Source organism: Drosophila elegans, unplaced genomic scaffold, assembly GCF_018152505.1.
Source record: "Drosophila elegans isolate 14027-0461.03 unplaced genomic scaffold, ASM1815250v1 contig_208, whole genome shotgun sequence".
Taxonomy (NCBI): domain Eukaryota; kingdom Metazoa; phylum Arthropoda; class Insecta; order Diptera; family Drosophilidae; genus Drosophila; species Drosophila elegans.
Genome location: NW_024545578.1, coordinates 7,547,806 through 7,564,589, shown reverse-complemented (window position 1 = coordinate 7,564,589; position 16,784 = coordinate 7,547,806). Strand labels below are relative to the sequence as shown.

General features: G+C 39.6%; 1 protein-coding gene across 1 annotated transcript in view; it reads right to left on the bottom strand.

The window, feature by feature from the left end:
• Nucleotides 1–16,784, bottom strand: part of LOC108146816 (BAI1-associated protein 3) — a 50,979-nt gene that overhangs the window by 25,123 nt on the left and 9,072 nt on the right. The window contains 1 exon segment of the mRNA XM_017273007.2: nt 5,940–6,086. The gene's annotated coding sequence lies outside the window, so the exon portion shown is untranslated.

Below are 16,784 nucleotides of genomic sequence, written 5' to 3'. Positions count from 1 at the left end.
GAATGGGACTTAGTGGCCGCCCACAGGGATTTCTCGTCTTTCCGCTCCATTGGTATTGGCATCATCATCGTCATCATCACCATAAATCACAAAAGTGCAGCATGTGCATCGCCATCCACAGTTTCCATTCGCCGTTCTTTGTTTGCTTTGGCAATTTGTAGTCAGCATGTTGCCGGGCCGAAATGCAAAGACTCTAGTTCTCTAGATCTATAGTTCTCTGTCAAATGCAATAAACCAGAGATCCTTTTGTGTGGGCCACTACAAGATGCCGAGCTGACCAGGACACAATGGGCCAAGGGGCCATGAGTAATGTTGCCCGAACATGCAAAAGTGCCGAACTGAAAGCCCTGAAGAAGGAGAAGTTGCCTTTGATAAATGCGCCCTAGAAGGGTCACCTGCCTTGTGCAGCTGTCTGGTAAATTGCTTAATTTGTTAAAGCACAAACAGGGCACAAGAACACAAACATACACGAAACGCCTTACGCACAAGGGACACCAGGACGTATGGGCAATTTGCGCAAATGCAACACAAATTCAATTAACTTGCTGGATTAGCTGCTATTAATTACAATGGTTGACTCCAAAAATGGTGCATTTATGGCGGCTGCAACAAATCCCCATTGATTAATTTGCCAGCAGAGTTCCCATATCAAGGGTAAGTCATTTCGAGAATCCTTCTAATTAGCCAGCTAAGGAGGAAAATCAACATAAGACTCTTAACTCGAGATTTAAGTGCTCCAAAACTTTGGCAAAAGTTAAATGCAAGGTGTTTTACTCTGCGCCAGTAGAGAGCTAATTAAATATGGCTTGGATTCCAATCAAAATTTCCATATGAACGGGTGATTCTATCACTCCTGCTCCATTATGTATGGGCCCCATGGAATGTCCAATTAAAACTATCAAATTACGTATACGCCCAGCGAGGCGTAACCAGGCTGCCTAATTAGACGCAGGTCTTGAACAACTCTCCATATGCTTTCTGTCAAATTATACACAAAAGAAAAATTTTGAATTTTTTTGAATTAAATTCCTTAAGTAATTTTAAATCCAGAATAAGTTACAAAATATTTTAAAAAAGACATTTTACTGGCACAAAAATATATGTTTTTCATGTTTTAAAATATGTTCTTTGAAAAATGTTTTACTTCTAAATTTCGTAATATTTACTTCAAATATAAAATGGTTAACAAATAAATAAATAAATTCATTAATAGAAAAAATGTAGTAACTTATTTTAAAATTCTTTAAAAGTTGAAGACATTTTTGATTTAAATTATCTTTTTATGAAATTTTCGTCGGATTAAGATGAAAATACTATTGTATGACTTGAAACAATACCCTTAAAATCTTTCTCTGTCCTCACACTCTCAAAAGACACCAGATCCGTTCGGAGACTATATTTGCGGTGGCGCAAAAATGTTTTCGGCAATAAGGAATGTCGCACAGGAAATTGGAGGCGCGTCACACACACTCGCATGCATAATTAATGTGCTTTGTATGGGAGGATGTGTGTGTGTGAGTGCGTGTTATTTGGCCTAATTGTGAAGCGTGGCCAGCCACCAAGTGGGTGAGACACACAGGCCGAGTGAACGTTTAATTGTCGCCTTCGACATTGCAACAATTTCAAAGTGGCTGCCGCTCAAACACCCCCACCACAGAGTCTTTGGCCGCTTTAATTGCAAATTCCAAGCATGTCTGGCTTATTTAAAATCGATGGCCAAATTGCGCCTGTTGTTGGTACTTGTTTTCGCCCAAAACTAAGTACAAACTTTCGATCAACTCTTTATGCTGTTAATTAATGCATGGATTGGCAGAATACTGCGAGCTACTGGCCAGGCCTGCTTCCATTATATATACATTTTTATGAGATTACTACGGATTTCTTTATATTATTTATAATATATATATATATATATATATATTTATCTTTATATTTTCAATTAACTATGTTACTATTCAACATTGTTTAAGAAATTCTGATTTATTTTAAGGTTTTGTGTTAATTGCAATTTAAGTTTCGTAGTTTAAACGTTATTCTTTTTTTTTTGTCTGTTAGAGATTTTCAGATGTTTCATTGTATTTCGATATAACTGGTCGTTAAAGCCTTAAAACCTGCGAACATACCTCTTGCTTTTAACTTTCCCTTACCTCTTGGCTGTGATCGCTGAACTTGAAAGTCACCTTGCCTTTGCCATCGTTTGATGCGTTTTTTGACGCCAATCAAAGCCACGGGGAGTGCTAATGGCTCCGATGGATGGAAAACTCCCCGAACAACGTGGCGTATGTGTGTACTTCTTTGTTTGGCTCTGACATGTCAAACAGCAAACAACAAAGGCGGGGGCCAACGAAGACGTTGCAACAGCAGCTTTCAGAGCTCAACATTGTTGCAAATTACAAGTAAATCCAAAACGGCTCAATGCACAACATCTTCTCGGGTGGCGGCAGAGACGGAGGCGGAAAGGGGCGTGGTAGACTGTGGGGATGAGACGAAGATGGGTTATGGTTCTGCCAGACGTTCAATGTTTCCAACTCGTTGGCTCTCGCTCGGCTTTAAGTTCATTTTTACTGGGTTAGCAGAGGACCATCATAAAAATTGCTTTTCAGCTTCTGTTATGTTCAGTATTTTTCTCCATTGGCCTTTATGCCGACCGGGTTTATTGTTTGCTTTCATTGCGCTTTGTGTTTCACCCTCCTCCTCTTCGCATCTCCCCTTTTACAAAGTCTGCAATTAAGGGCGCCGCAGCTTATTTACGGACTTCGCCGGCATACGCGGCGTATGCGCAATGCACACATTCTGGGCGGCAATGAAAATGTATTTTTGTACTGCATATTCCCGCTTTTGTTTGCTTAAATGCTCGGTAATTAAAACATGCTAGGGCCAGTTGCTCTGCAAAAGTACAGGATGGTATTTTTGCATACAACACGGAATTTACGTTAAGGTCAGGTGCATTCCAGCTTGGCTTAAATAGGAAACGCGTTTCAAAACAATGTTTGGCTTACATTTCAGAGTGGGAAACTATTTAAATCATCTAATTTTACCTTACAAACTTTAAAAATGTTTTGAAATGAAAAATATTTTGAAACTCAAAGAGAGTTAAGTTTAATGGGTTTTGTTTTAACCTATTATTTCCTTTACTATCGGGCATTAAAAGATAAAATACCTTGTCTATTGCCTTGTTTGCTTGATTTGTTTTAAATTTGATTTCCCAGAATTTAAGACTGTAATGCTCTTGTTAAAATTTGCGCTACCATTTCTGCGACAAAACCATTAGCCGATTGGCTTCGAAATTCCGCTTAAAACGGGGCTTGGTCCGTGCCCAAGTAATCTGTATTTCATTTCTTTCTTTTTTATGATTTGTTTTCGTTAAGGACCCTTTCTTTTTTTTGTCGTCCGCCCTCATATACATTTTTCATTATTCTGTATTTTTATGTGACGAAATGCCTGATGGCATTCGGTTGCCACGGCGATGGCAACAGAACGTTAAGCGGGATTAGGACCGCCGCTTTGCGCTTTTGTTTTTCGAATGTCGTCAACATCATCAACAAGGTGACATAAGAGCAGTGAACAAATAAATAAAAAAAGGCAACAAGATTGTGCCGCCTATCCCACAGACGTTTGCACATCTTAACGTGGCCATATTTTGCATATGGCTTTAATGGCGGCTTAGCGGCGTAAAAATAGCAAAAGACGCTCAAGCGAGGGCGCTGGTGGTTGTTCAGGGGGAACAAGCCGAAGACAAAGAAGATTCGCGCAGAAAGTAGCTCTTGTCCCGACAGCATTATTGTCTGGATGCCACACGCTGCTCGAGGCTGCCAAAATGCGCAGAAAACTTCGAGCCAAAGCCGATGGAAAGTTGCTGAGTAGGCAGGCAAAATGGGTTAAGGAGCAACAGAGGGGGAGCAATTGCTACTGTCGGCTGAGCAAAGTTTTTAATTAAAATAACCGAGCAATAAAACAGCGCAACAGAATAAGGGTGTGGTATATAGGGAGCCATGTTAAATGGCAAATTAGCAGCGACAATTTCTCCTGGTCACATGCATAACGTATACGCCACGATTGCCGAGTCCTCCAACGCAATTAAAGTATAACAACTCCCCAACGCAATTCGTTTGCTATTTGTTATTTTCTTTCCCCACCAAACGCTCTCTGAATATTTATTGTAGCAAACAAAGGTCAATGCTTTGGCCTTGAACCCTTTGTCCTTCTCCTTTCTCAAAGAGACCACTTGAAGGTCTAAAATTTGCCTGCGTTTTACGCTTGGGCAGACAATAGCTAAAACAGCATGGGCTCATTAAAAAAACATAAATCAAACCGCACTGGCGGACTGCAGTTAAAAGCTATCCCTATTCCCCTTGCATAATGAAAATGGTCCAAGTGAAAAAGAATTCTAAAGTAAATTGAAATTGCCCGAGTAAACTTGGATTTGTGCCGAACACGACATTAAGAGTAAAAAATTCACAGCTTGTCGGGGGTATGAGTATGAAAAGAAAAGGCAAACTGTGATGATGCGTTGGCGTGCGGTTCGCAGCTCTGCAGCAAGATTGATTGATGACATGACGTCAATTTGCCCGAGCCACTCAGTCTCTGGCGAAGTGGAGTCCCTCGAGTCCCTCGATCCCCCACCACTACCACCTCCAAGTATGCAAAAGAACCCAGTGGCCAACCATTGGGGGCGTGACCAGAGACATGGGCCCGACAATGACGATGACAATGAAAAGACAATGAAAAAGGCATTAAAACTGCGGTCTGACCAGGGAAAAAATTGTATCATTCTGGGCGGGATGAGGAATGACGTGCCACTCGGGGGCGTTCTTGTGGTGCATGTTATGGTTTGTTTGTGGGCGTGGCAGTTGGAAATAATAATAAACACAACGCAAAAGCCCACAGAGTAAACGAGGTCTAGGTGTTGTTTTAATGACGCATGTCGAAAAAACGAAAGGACTATAGAGAAAAAAATTGTAAATAGAATAAACGAAACAATCATTTTAAAATGAATTTCATTTCAAAAGAATTTATTGGATATTCTCTTGGTGAAATAATTATTATTGTAGAGAAACGGAAAACAATTTAAATCACTGTTTTTTTTTTTTTTTTGATTTGAAACTGTTGCAGAGGATATAAGTTTTATTTATTACAATTTAAGATAATTATTATTTAAAACAATTGTTAAGTGATGAAAGTCATCCAGAAACTTAAAATTACTTGTATAACCATTAAAGAATTTATTGTATCTTATGCTTTTCAACTTTCATTCTGCCAATATTCCATTTATTTATTAAAAATTATAACGTTAAACATTATGGTTTTTTAAACATTCAATAAAATGGTAATTATTTCCAACAAGCTATGTAGTAATTAAGTTAGGAAAAAGTTAAATTTTAATAGACGACATAAACATAGGAACAGAAAATAATATTTTTGAAATAAAAAAAAATAACGTTAATCTTTTAATTTCCCTCTCTAATGAAATAATTCTACCAGACTTTGTCATTTTCCTGTCCATTGCCAGCAATCAAAATAATAACGACAACTTTGGTGTTTATTATCTGCCTCGGCTAACGTTATGCATGATTAATAAAGTTGTTATTGTTGTTTGCACACTTTTCGTCCAGGGTCTGCCACGAAAATTATGCATAATTGGTGTCACTGGCTCACATCCACAGAGGACTAAAATCCCGGGGAGCATCGCACCCAAGCGGTGGCTACCTCAATTTAAAACAAAAACAGTTAAGAGGAGAACAGACACATTCCCGGGGGTGTTTAATGAACATTTTTCAGCAGACACACACACACCTTGAAAATTATGCAAAAATAAATTAAAGTTTCATGCGGGACAGCCGGAAACTGCAGTGGTTCGGTGGGCTTCTCCAACAGGACGAGAAAGGACATTAAATGAGAAATAAAAACAGAGGGATAAAAATGAAATTTTAAACACATACCGCAGGCGCAAACAAGTCGATGGCAATAGAAATGGGGCATCATCAGCGCAACAGCCTGTGTCGTGTTGTTATGGCGGTGTCCTTGCTGGGGGAATCCTTGCCTACTACATCATGTTGGCATGCCGGGCACGTCCTCTAATGCTGCGACTGCAAAGATAAAAACCAAGATATAAAGCATAAAAATCGGCCGGCAATTACTTCAAGTGATGGCTTTCTAATTTAGGGCTTAATTTGTGTGGATTTAAGGCGCGGCGCAGCAGCAAATATTTTTTAAGCCAAGCCATCAGGTTGTGCCGAGATACAAGATACAGGTAAGGAATTTCCAACACTTTATGGGCACCCAGGCAGACTGCCAGGGAAAAACCGTCCAAAAATACGGTGGGCCCTCGAGAACGTTACGTATACGCCCTCAATGACATGTACATAAATTTAATGCTAGAAATGCTCCGCTCGACACGACTCGACCCTGTCTGTATATCCGTTTTCGTGGGTGTTATTTTCGTCCCTTTTTTATCCCGGCACCCATAAACACACACACACACACCCACTCACACACACACCGTCTCAGTCGTTGTCGTCGGAGTAACATTTCCGCTTTCGTTGCATGAGTATCCGTTTCCGTTTTCTGAGTCCACGCACTTAGCTTGGTCCGCCATTCGTGTCCAAAAATAAAGTAAATTAGAGTGCGCGACTCCAGTTCGAGTTCTTTTTTTATCCCATTAATTGTGTTTGCCTGTTTTAGAGTGGGGGTTCTGCTTTCAGGACTTCATGTTTGATTGCCTTAATAGGAAAAGGTAGTGTGGAATGTGATTGGGGGATTGGCGAGATTGGAATTTGGTGATTTGACGATTGGACGTTTGACTAGGGCGACGGAAAATTGTTTAAATGCCCAACCAAATTCCCAGGCAATAGAGATTTATTCATTTCCATTAGGCTTCCAGCGTGCCACTTTAAAACAATTGGGCAAAATTAAATCATAAATTTTGAACGTACCGTAAATGAATTCATCTCCATTCGAAATTTAATCTTGTTCTAATGGGCATGAAAAGGAATTGGATTTCATAAGGCAAATTGCTCTTTTGAAATATTCAAACAATAGAGATTTATTCATTTTCATTATGATTTAGATTTTCAATTTTAAATCTATTGAAGAAAATTATTAATGCAATCAATTTAAGACCATTTCATTTCTGTGAAAACCAAAGATTAAATAAAAAAACATATTTTAAAGTCAAAAGTAAGGGGTTTTGTGTTGCACAGATAAAAAAAAAAAGATTGACTCTTGAAACATTATCGAATTATTCACATTTCCAAATATTTATTTGTGCATTCTTTAGACTTTTAAAAATCGCCATACAAAAACAGGTTTATCTTTCAAGCAATTTAACTAAACCAAATCAAGAATTTCGAAAACTGTCATAGGTAATTGCTTTTCTTTCGATTAAACGAAAAGTAAGAAAAACAGTTCGAATCACTGCATCTTCACACATTAAAGCGATGGACGAAAATCGGCTCAAGGAATTGGAAAACACCGATAATCAATTTAAGTCAGTTAATTAATTTACTTTCCCAAATCAAATCAAGCATCAACAAGAGCTTGCTCTGTGAATATAGTTGGTCAAGCTGTGCTGTCTGAATATCTTTTTAATGTTCTCATCACAATGCTGTCAGAGTCCGGATTTAAAACTAGTTGTCCTTGGTGAGAAGCGTTTTGAATTGGCAACTGAAAGTCAAATCAAAGCCACAGGCAGAGCTGCCATGACACCAAACACGAATGCACGCCAACAATGCGTGTTGCTGTTGCTGCTGCTGTGGATTTTGCTGCTTTTTGTGTTGCTGCTATGGATGTTGCTGTTGGGCCAGGCAATTGCACATGCCAAAGCGAATGTGGAACGGGAGAAGAAGCCCTGCAGAACAGCCAACCTGCAAGGTGGCTAAAACAGATAGCCCGTTGACCATCTGCTCCTCTGATCCTGAATCCTGGGGGTTTTTCGGGGCCATTGAGGAGGAGCCGCAGCAACAATGCAAATGGAAATGTGCAACGCAGCGCGGCACACAAAGCCACGCTCCAAAGCGACAGGACTGTCAAAGTGACGACCGTTCTTTTGCTGGCCTGCCTTTTCGACGATGCCATCGCCATCGCCATTGCCATCGCCGATGGCCATGTGCCACAGCCAGCTGTATTTGCACTAAAAGCTTTTGTTAATGGTTGCGTCAATATTTTGCCATGCTTTAATAACACTGAAAACGACGGCGAAACCGGAGAACGGAAATCGGAAAATCGGGAAATGGGAAAAAAAAGAATGCGAAGCCACAAAACACTAAATTCACTTTCTGCATTTGACGAATGGAATCGAATACAAATATGAATGTTAACCAAGCCGAAAAAAGGAGAAACAGAAAAACCACATAAATTCATTTGCCATGCTAACCCTTTTTCCAGGGTCGTACATACATTTTCGGCAACATCTAACCGAGTTACCTCTCGCACTCCGCCTGAGCCAGCATTCACACAATACAAACTTTTCACGTACAATCATCGCACATACGGCCGGGCAACATTCGCACATACATATTGTAGCAGCCGGATGGTCGGGCTTTTGGCATTTCGGGCACGTAAAACATCAACGCATAAATACAAAAAAAACACGGGCATTCCATGCAAGTTGAAGCTGTCGAACAGACGGAAAAGAAATGGCGTCCGCCGATCCAAAGACAACACAATGTGCCGCCAATGTGATGCCAAGTCGGATTCCTGGGCTGAACACGTAGCCGGGTGACTGATTGGTCTACAAGGAAACAGGGATACAGGGATACATGGACTCGGAATGCATCCGATTGGAACTGGTTCGGGACTCCAGGGAACAAGCGATTGCGGAATCATTGAACTGGAGAACAGATTGGAATTACAGCGTTTAAGGTTTCAAGGAGTAGTTTTTCTAGATCAGGTTCATTTGGATAAAAGTTTAAAAAAGAAAAGAGAAAAAACTTTTGGAATTTTTAAATAACACATTTTTTCCAAACAAAATAACTATAATTAAAAATATTCGAAATACCTTTTTGCTTAAAGTATCCAGAGTTGAACTTCCCTTAAAAAAAAAAATATATAATAATTTTAGTAGTATGCCAATTTCTCTTACTAAACTAAGGCCGGAGAAATCCCTTGGTAAATCCTCTTAGACATTTTCCATTCCACCTGTTTTACTTTTGCCTTTGCAGGCCTATGGCATATGTCAATATCTAGATCAGCTTCTTGTGCCTTCCTTTGTTGGCTATTCTCTTTAGCCGGCTTTCTCTTTCATACTTGTTTTGTGTGTTTGCCACGCTTTAGGAAAATTCAATTTGTTATAATTTGAAAATTTCATTTTTCGTTATGTAAATTCCTCGATAAGCCACAGACGAATGCCTGGAAAATAAAAGAAATGCCCCCACATGACCAGGCCCAAAAAATCAACATGGTTGAGGTGTGGCAAGCTGAAAGGAGTTGGCGCCGCAGAAAAGCAATTTGTGGCAGCTTAATGTCAATACGATTCATCCACGATTTCCCGGTTATGGCAAACGGTATTAGTTGTTGCCACCAAGTGTGTTACGGTCGCCTATATGCCGAGGGCTATAAATAGAGCGGCACGTCTTGGATATTTTTAGCCTCCGGTGTGGGCAGAAAGGGCGTGTCCTAGCCTCAGGTTGAGCCATAAAAATAAAGTTCTGTTTGGGCAGCTAAAAACAAATTGCAAACAATAAAGCCAGCGCTGGAAGGCCCTCCGACACATGTCTTTCGGACTCCCCCCCCCAATCAGGTGCCAAAAACTTCAGAGTCCTGCGCTCTGGCAAATTGTCAATGGAATCGCCCTTTGGGAAAGATGTTGTTCACTTCTCCCCTATCGATTGTTTTTACCTTCAACCAAGTTCTTCGCATTTGCTTTTGTTAATGGCGCGCCCGTTTTTGTTTCGGTCATTGATTCGAGCATCCAATAAGAGTCGTGTCCTTGTTCTAGTCGCTTCTGCTAATTTTAATGAAATTCGATTTCATTGTCTGCCACACTTTCACAAATAACCGTCATAAGTTTTCCCAACATCCGCCCAACAAATATTATTAGTATAAATCCTTGTTATTGCTTTCAGTACTGTGCATCATGGCGTATGATTAATGTGTACAAATCGCATTAAAGCCTTTCTGGAAAGGGCCTCCGACCTGCGAATAAAACCTAATCCGTTGCTGGCTTTTTATGGACTCCAGACTTCTATCTGCCGCATAAAAATATACGATTATTATTACGATTGTGATGTTAACAATTGCGAGCAACAACAAAGCTCTGGAAGCTCCAGTAAATTTTAGCTCAATAACTCAATCAGATTTCGACACAGCAAATACACACAAACACGGGAGGAAAGAAACATTTTGATGCATTGCCTGGGCCAAATAAAATACAACATCCAATAGATATATCAAAGAGACTGAAAATGTACTGGGAAGTGGATGAAGAAGTGGTTTCTAATACCCTCATTGAAGTAACATCAACAGAAAAATTATAAGTTGATAAAAGGCCATGTTAACTGATTAGCTAGTTTACAAGTTTATAATCATTTATGCATAAAATAGAAATAATATAAGCAGAAGGAAAGAAAGTTTTTTAGAAAGTTTCACACTTTAGTTCAGCAAATTTCCAAGGCTTTAAACTTGAAAAACTTTTACTTTCAACTCGTTCGCTTTCCCAGAAACTTTAAGACCATTTTTGGGTGTAAACACGATGCTCCCTAGTGCATAACAAACATCGTAAAAGTGGTACACTACCCACAGTTAGTGTAATAAAACCGTGTTTCCCCAGCTCAACCTTAGCCCACACCACGTATATATTACAAAATCGATGAATCAAAGTAAATTACCAGAAATAAATGAGATAAAATATGTGTAAGCGAGGTTGCTACCTGCAAAAGTGGGGGATCGGTAGCTTGGTGAGCTGGTCAGCATTTCCGTTGCTATATTAGCAAGCTGGCAGCTTGGGGGTTTTTTGATTTAGCTAAGCCAAACGCGGCACTGGATAAGCCCGAGGACGACTAGCTGACCTGGAAGCAACCACAGCGGTAATCGGAGGGGCTTGGCCCCGATGTTAAGCTCTACAGCGGTTGCTAAATGCCACTAAAAATGGTGTGGTATCACACGTTACTCAAACGCACACACCAAACACACACACACATACACACGCCGCAGGAAATTGAAAAAGTTGTATATGCCAGACTTCCGTTTCAGCTGCTTTCCAGCTTGAGTTGAGTGCGCTCACTAATTTAATAAGGCAACGCGACGACGTGGCCACTTTTTACTACCAGATATAAAGCAGAAAAAAATAATACACAAAAAAATTACCTCAGGTAGTTATCAAAGAAGATTTGTCAAATGTGCAATCTAACTTTCTAGATTTTTAAAATATTAAATTTACAGTTTTTTTTACTATACAAATTGGTATATTTTAATACATTGTGATTTGTGATTGCCACTAAAATCATTAAAGATTTGAAAGTAGGTAATTTAATTGCCCGTTGGATATAACTCGAAAAACGACATTAAGGGCATTAGTTTGAAGACCTTTTAAAAGGATTGAAAAGCTTAATTTGATTATCGTGTTTTTTCATCTAAACTATAGTAGGTAGCAGACAAAGTGTAAATTTTTCTCAGTGTACTTAGGGCCACACACGGACGCTCAACCGCGGTCACATATGCAGGTTACACCCCAGTCCCCAAATTGCCATTCTATTCTTCGTTACGTTCTTTTGTTGCTCTCTAAACTTGTTCGTCAGAGTAATCATATAAATATTCTTTTGAAAGTGTGTTAGTTTGGGTGTATGTGTGTAGTATGTGTGTGGGGTCTGAGTGAGTGCGTGCCAAAAAACTTTTGCGTGTTGGGTGTTTATTAAAAACTTGGCCTACTTTTCCCCGCGCACTTTTACTGCGTATTTTATGTACAATACATAAATATTACTTTTGTCTGGCCAGAAAAATGAAATTCACGGTCATTTGTGCTTGTATTGAGTTTTCTTTGAATTTAATAAATCTGTTATTCCCTTTTTAACCTTTTCCAGAAGTTCTCGGAAAACGGAGTTCCGGAACACCTTTAAATGCGATTTGCTTGTTTCCGTTCTGACTTTAATGAGTTTAGGAAACACCCTGGAGCGATTGTAGTCAGACAGGCCTGGTGAGCTTATTGTTTAGCCAGGACCCTGGGGCAGGACATTAAGCAGGAATATACACTTGAAAAAATTATTTTTGAAACAAAACGGTACAAATTATATGGTACTTTTAAAATAACTTTAAGATAGTAAAATAAGCCATTAAATACAGTCTAATGTTAAGTTAAGAGAAAATATAATACTTAATATAATTATAAATAATTCTTAAAGAAATTTAAAATAAGAAATTTTAGGGTTGATTTTTTTGAAACATGTTTCCTTTTAAACTATTTGATTTCAGCTCAAGATAACTTAATATTGAGTCTGGAAATTTATTTTCTTTTTAGTTATTAAGATGCCAACTTTTCCACTTAAGACTTTCTTTTACTGTATCGACTTTGGGGACTTTAAGGAGCAGGGGAGTAGAGTCCCTGCGGGCATAGTCCACTTATGCACACATCATTATTATTATGTGTCCCAGTTTGAGCTGCCCAGTGGAGCGCTGGTTCCTTGCTGTTTAATTTATCGCCCAACAGGCTAAATATGTTTGCTTTGCTCGCTCCTTTGGCTCGACTCCGCCGCTTCTACGCTGCCTGCTCTATTATGGGCATAATAAACTCATTAAAATGCAGCACGCTGCTGGACAACTGGCGAGCTGTCAACGGTCGGTCCATAGTCCGTATGGCAGAGGGGTCCGCCTTGACGGTTCTCGTGTGGTTGGTTTGCATACGCACCGTTGGCCCACGGCGATGCCTGTCCAAAAGGCGTCTCCCCTTTCAGCTGTGCTGTGTGTTTACATCTGATGGACGTACGCCTCGTTCCCTGGCGGCAAAGTGGGTCAATGTGCTGTGAACTGATTAGTGTCAGTCTAGTGCCAGTGGCTCGTTTCTTGGCCACAACCTGATCAAGGGCTTTAAGCCACCAGCACCTCCACCGCCATTCGGCGGTTTCTGAAGTTTTGGCCAGCCTCATCACGTTCCTTAAAGCCATATGTCCGCCGGGCAGATATCCGCAGACATTCTGCATAAATTGGGCAACAAAATCGATAAGGACATTGCGGTAGGGGTTCGGGACGAGGTGATGGCTCGTAAATTATGCCACGCCCCTGCCATAACGAGGCCAATAATTCAGGGAATAATTCCCGCCACATTTTCCCTTCTGATTTCTCATCTTGCCTGCCGGTTTGTTGCTTTCTCTGCATGATTATTTCCTTGTTGATGTTTTCGGGCCTTAGGCCGTAGGGTTTTATGTGTTATTTTTCCCTTTTTTATATACAGAGAGAGATAGCATTTCAAAAATGGGGGTAAGCAAACGTGTTTTTAGGCAGATTTTATCGTAATTTTAAAAGCAAACCCTTTCCTTTATTTAAACATTAATTTTTTCATGTTCAAATGATATACATTTAAGGTATTACAATATGAATCCAGTAACCATTATCATTTAGTAAACAAATTTATATATCGTTTGATTTCTAAAAAACATAAAAACATCTATTATTTTATCATCTAAACATTTTTCTCCGTGTAACCAAAAATAGGTCTGTTAAGGTTTATGACTATTTTTGGACCAATCCGCCAGCAACACAAAAACTTGCAAATTCAATGTTTATATCCCTCGATTTTTTCGAACAAATTTTGTTTGGCAACTTCATTTCGACGTTTATTGACAGCGACAACTGACAAACAATGAATGACAAACGGTCGCCCAACAGAGCCAGGGAAAAACAGGCCAAACAGCAGCAACACGCTGTAACTTTTTATCAAGTTATTAACTTATCTAATTCGATTATGGCCCTGAGCGGGTGTCTGTGTGTGTGCCTGTTTGTCTGTGACTGTGTGTGTGTGTGTGTGTATGTGTGTGGCAGGTCTTGGATGTCCTGGAGGCAGCCTGTTCGTGTCAGAAGCACCGGCAATGGCAATGGCAGAGGCAACGTTTACGTAGCAAGCAATTCAATTAGAAATGCGGTAGCAGCAGCAGAAACAAAAACAGCGCACCAGCAACACTAACAACAGTCAAAATGGCTGCCTAGACAAACAGAGAAAATGAAAAGGACAAAGGCCAGAGGAGGGGGTTAGCGGGCAGGGGGAAGGGGAGGGGGATAAGCGCGGAGAAAGGACGACTGACAGACAGGCTCTATCAAAAAATGGTAAGCAACAGACTGGCAGGCAGACAGCCAAGGACAAAGCTCTCGCGACTCGTTTATGCGGAAGCCAGTCTACGATTATGGCTTAAAAGGTATGAAATTGATTTTCCCAACACAAGATATCAGCCACTTTTCACTGCAAGCACTTACACTTAAACTACTTTAATTTTTAGAACCGATAAGAAACATTTGAAAAGCTTAGAAAACGATTTTTCCCCCATTTAACCAAATCAAATTTAAACAAATGATGAACTACTGATTGTTTTATTTTACTATGACCAGAGGTTTTACGAAATACTAAAATTATCAATAAAATTGCACACTTCATCCATGTCATTTTATTTCTTATTCCAGATTAATTAAATTCGTAACTTATTTTATTACTTCAAATTGGTTTCTAACCTTTGTTTTTTAAACCACATTAATTCTGTTTTTATTTGTTTAAAATGGCAAACAGAGCCTACATTTTTTCATATGGTTGTTGCAAACTAAATACTTAATAATAAATCACACGTTCAAAATTCTCCACTTCATGTAAGCTCAGTTCTTTGCCAAAACCTTCGATCAATAATGTCCCAAATGAACCGTACAAACATCTCGAAAAACACATGCTCCATAATGGATAACCATTTGCCTACTTTGAAATATGCCAGCCAAATGAGCAATCTCCCGCATTCCACATTGAGATTTACAAATTACCAAAACACAATTCTCATGCACAAACAACACATTCAAGGGAAAATAAATAATATTATGTGTGTTTATCTCTTTCTCGCAACGCTGCCAGAGCTTGTCTATGTCAGTTAAATTTTTATGTTTTTGTTGTCAAAGCCCATTAAACTGTCTTCGTGTTTGGGCTCTGGTCCTTTTGCCCCCTTCGCTCCTGTGCCCATAGACTAAAAAGACAGGCTTTTCACAAAAAAATGAAACCAAACAAGGGAAATTGTAGGTAGAAAAAGTTGGCCATTTGTCTGCCGCTTGCTTTTGTCTGCTATAAAGTTTTAACCTTTATGGAGTGGCGCATTTCTGTGGCCTTTTCCAAGCGTAACCAACATTGGGCATACAGTAGAACATAAATATGCAGACGAAAGTATGCATATGCCTAACCTTAAGAAGAAAATTGAATTTCTGCTATAAACAAGTAGAAAGTCAGATTAAGTCTGTTGCTAGAGAGTTATGATACAGAAAATTGTCCTTTTAAGTCTAGAAACACATTTATTTACTACCCAATGTCTAGACAAGTAGAAAATGTTAGGATAGTCATTGATTTCAAAAGTCTGTGTTAAGAATTTTATTTCATTTAAATAACAAAAGTTGTTTTTTTTTTGCTTGTATAGAGTGTGATTAAGTTTATAATTATGTTGTTTTGATATGGAAAATTTGTAATTATGCCAGGATAAAGATAAATTGAGAGAAATGAGTTAAATTTGTTAAGAAGTATTTATCTCAGATTTATCTTGACGTTAAGTTGATTGATATAACACCGAAAAGCGATTACTTTAAGCAATAATGAGCATTTTAATGACAAAGCCTTTTGACTTGGCTCCAGTTTGTTGAATTAACAATGGCCTTTTCGGATGCTTGCTTTTTTAATGACATTCCTTTGTCCCGTTCTGGGCAATCGATTTGCCAAGGACCTACGGCAGAGAGCAACGAGAAAGTGGTCAAAATATGACAAAAACAAGTGTACAGACAATGGACCCCACTCCCTGATCCTTATTCTGCTCCTGTTCCTTCCGCTGACCCATCGAGAGTTTTCCAATCAAACTTGTACTTGGGGCCAACGTTATTGAAAGCAGCTTAATGCGCAAGTAAGCTGTCCATTATTCCGCAACATGTCCGTGCCACTTGCCACACAGTGTAGGGCCCAACAAAAAGCATTCAAATTTGGCCAGTAGGTGATTGTGATTGCGATTGGGATTTTTCGTGATGGTAAGAGGGTCGCTTTTGCTCATGCATTATGCGCATTGTTTGTCAACTTACAAAAGCAACTTTTGTGTTGTTCGAAATTTGGTTATCAACTTTGCAAAAAAGTAACACAGGAGTCTTTCACAACGTTGTCCAGGAGGCGGGGACGCATAAATCACGCAAACAGGACGAAAGGTGCCAGTCCTGTCGTACGTGTAACTGCATAAATATGATTGATTTCGGCCCAACGGCCAAGGACCTTGTAGGATTCGCAGGCAAAAACAACTTCAATTACCATTGCCAGGGGGCAACGTCTATAGCATCGGGCTTTGGCCACAACTTTGGGAACACCATAAATGCCTAAAACGACGCATTGTTGCGCTTGGATTGTGTCGAAGAAAAGCGAGACAATAGGCCGAGGGCACTGAATGGTAAGCGTTTGGGAGCTCCTCCTCTCTGTCATTGTTATAGCAACAATTTTCTTTTGTAAATTCGCCATAAAAGCGAATAAAACAGACGGAAGCTTAACTCTCCTCCCTCTCACCCACAATGCTCAAAAATATCTGCCACCATTCCACTTAAGCTTTAAACTTAATGTTTGCTAATATAATTAAGCGATTTGGAGATCCTTC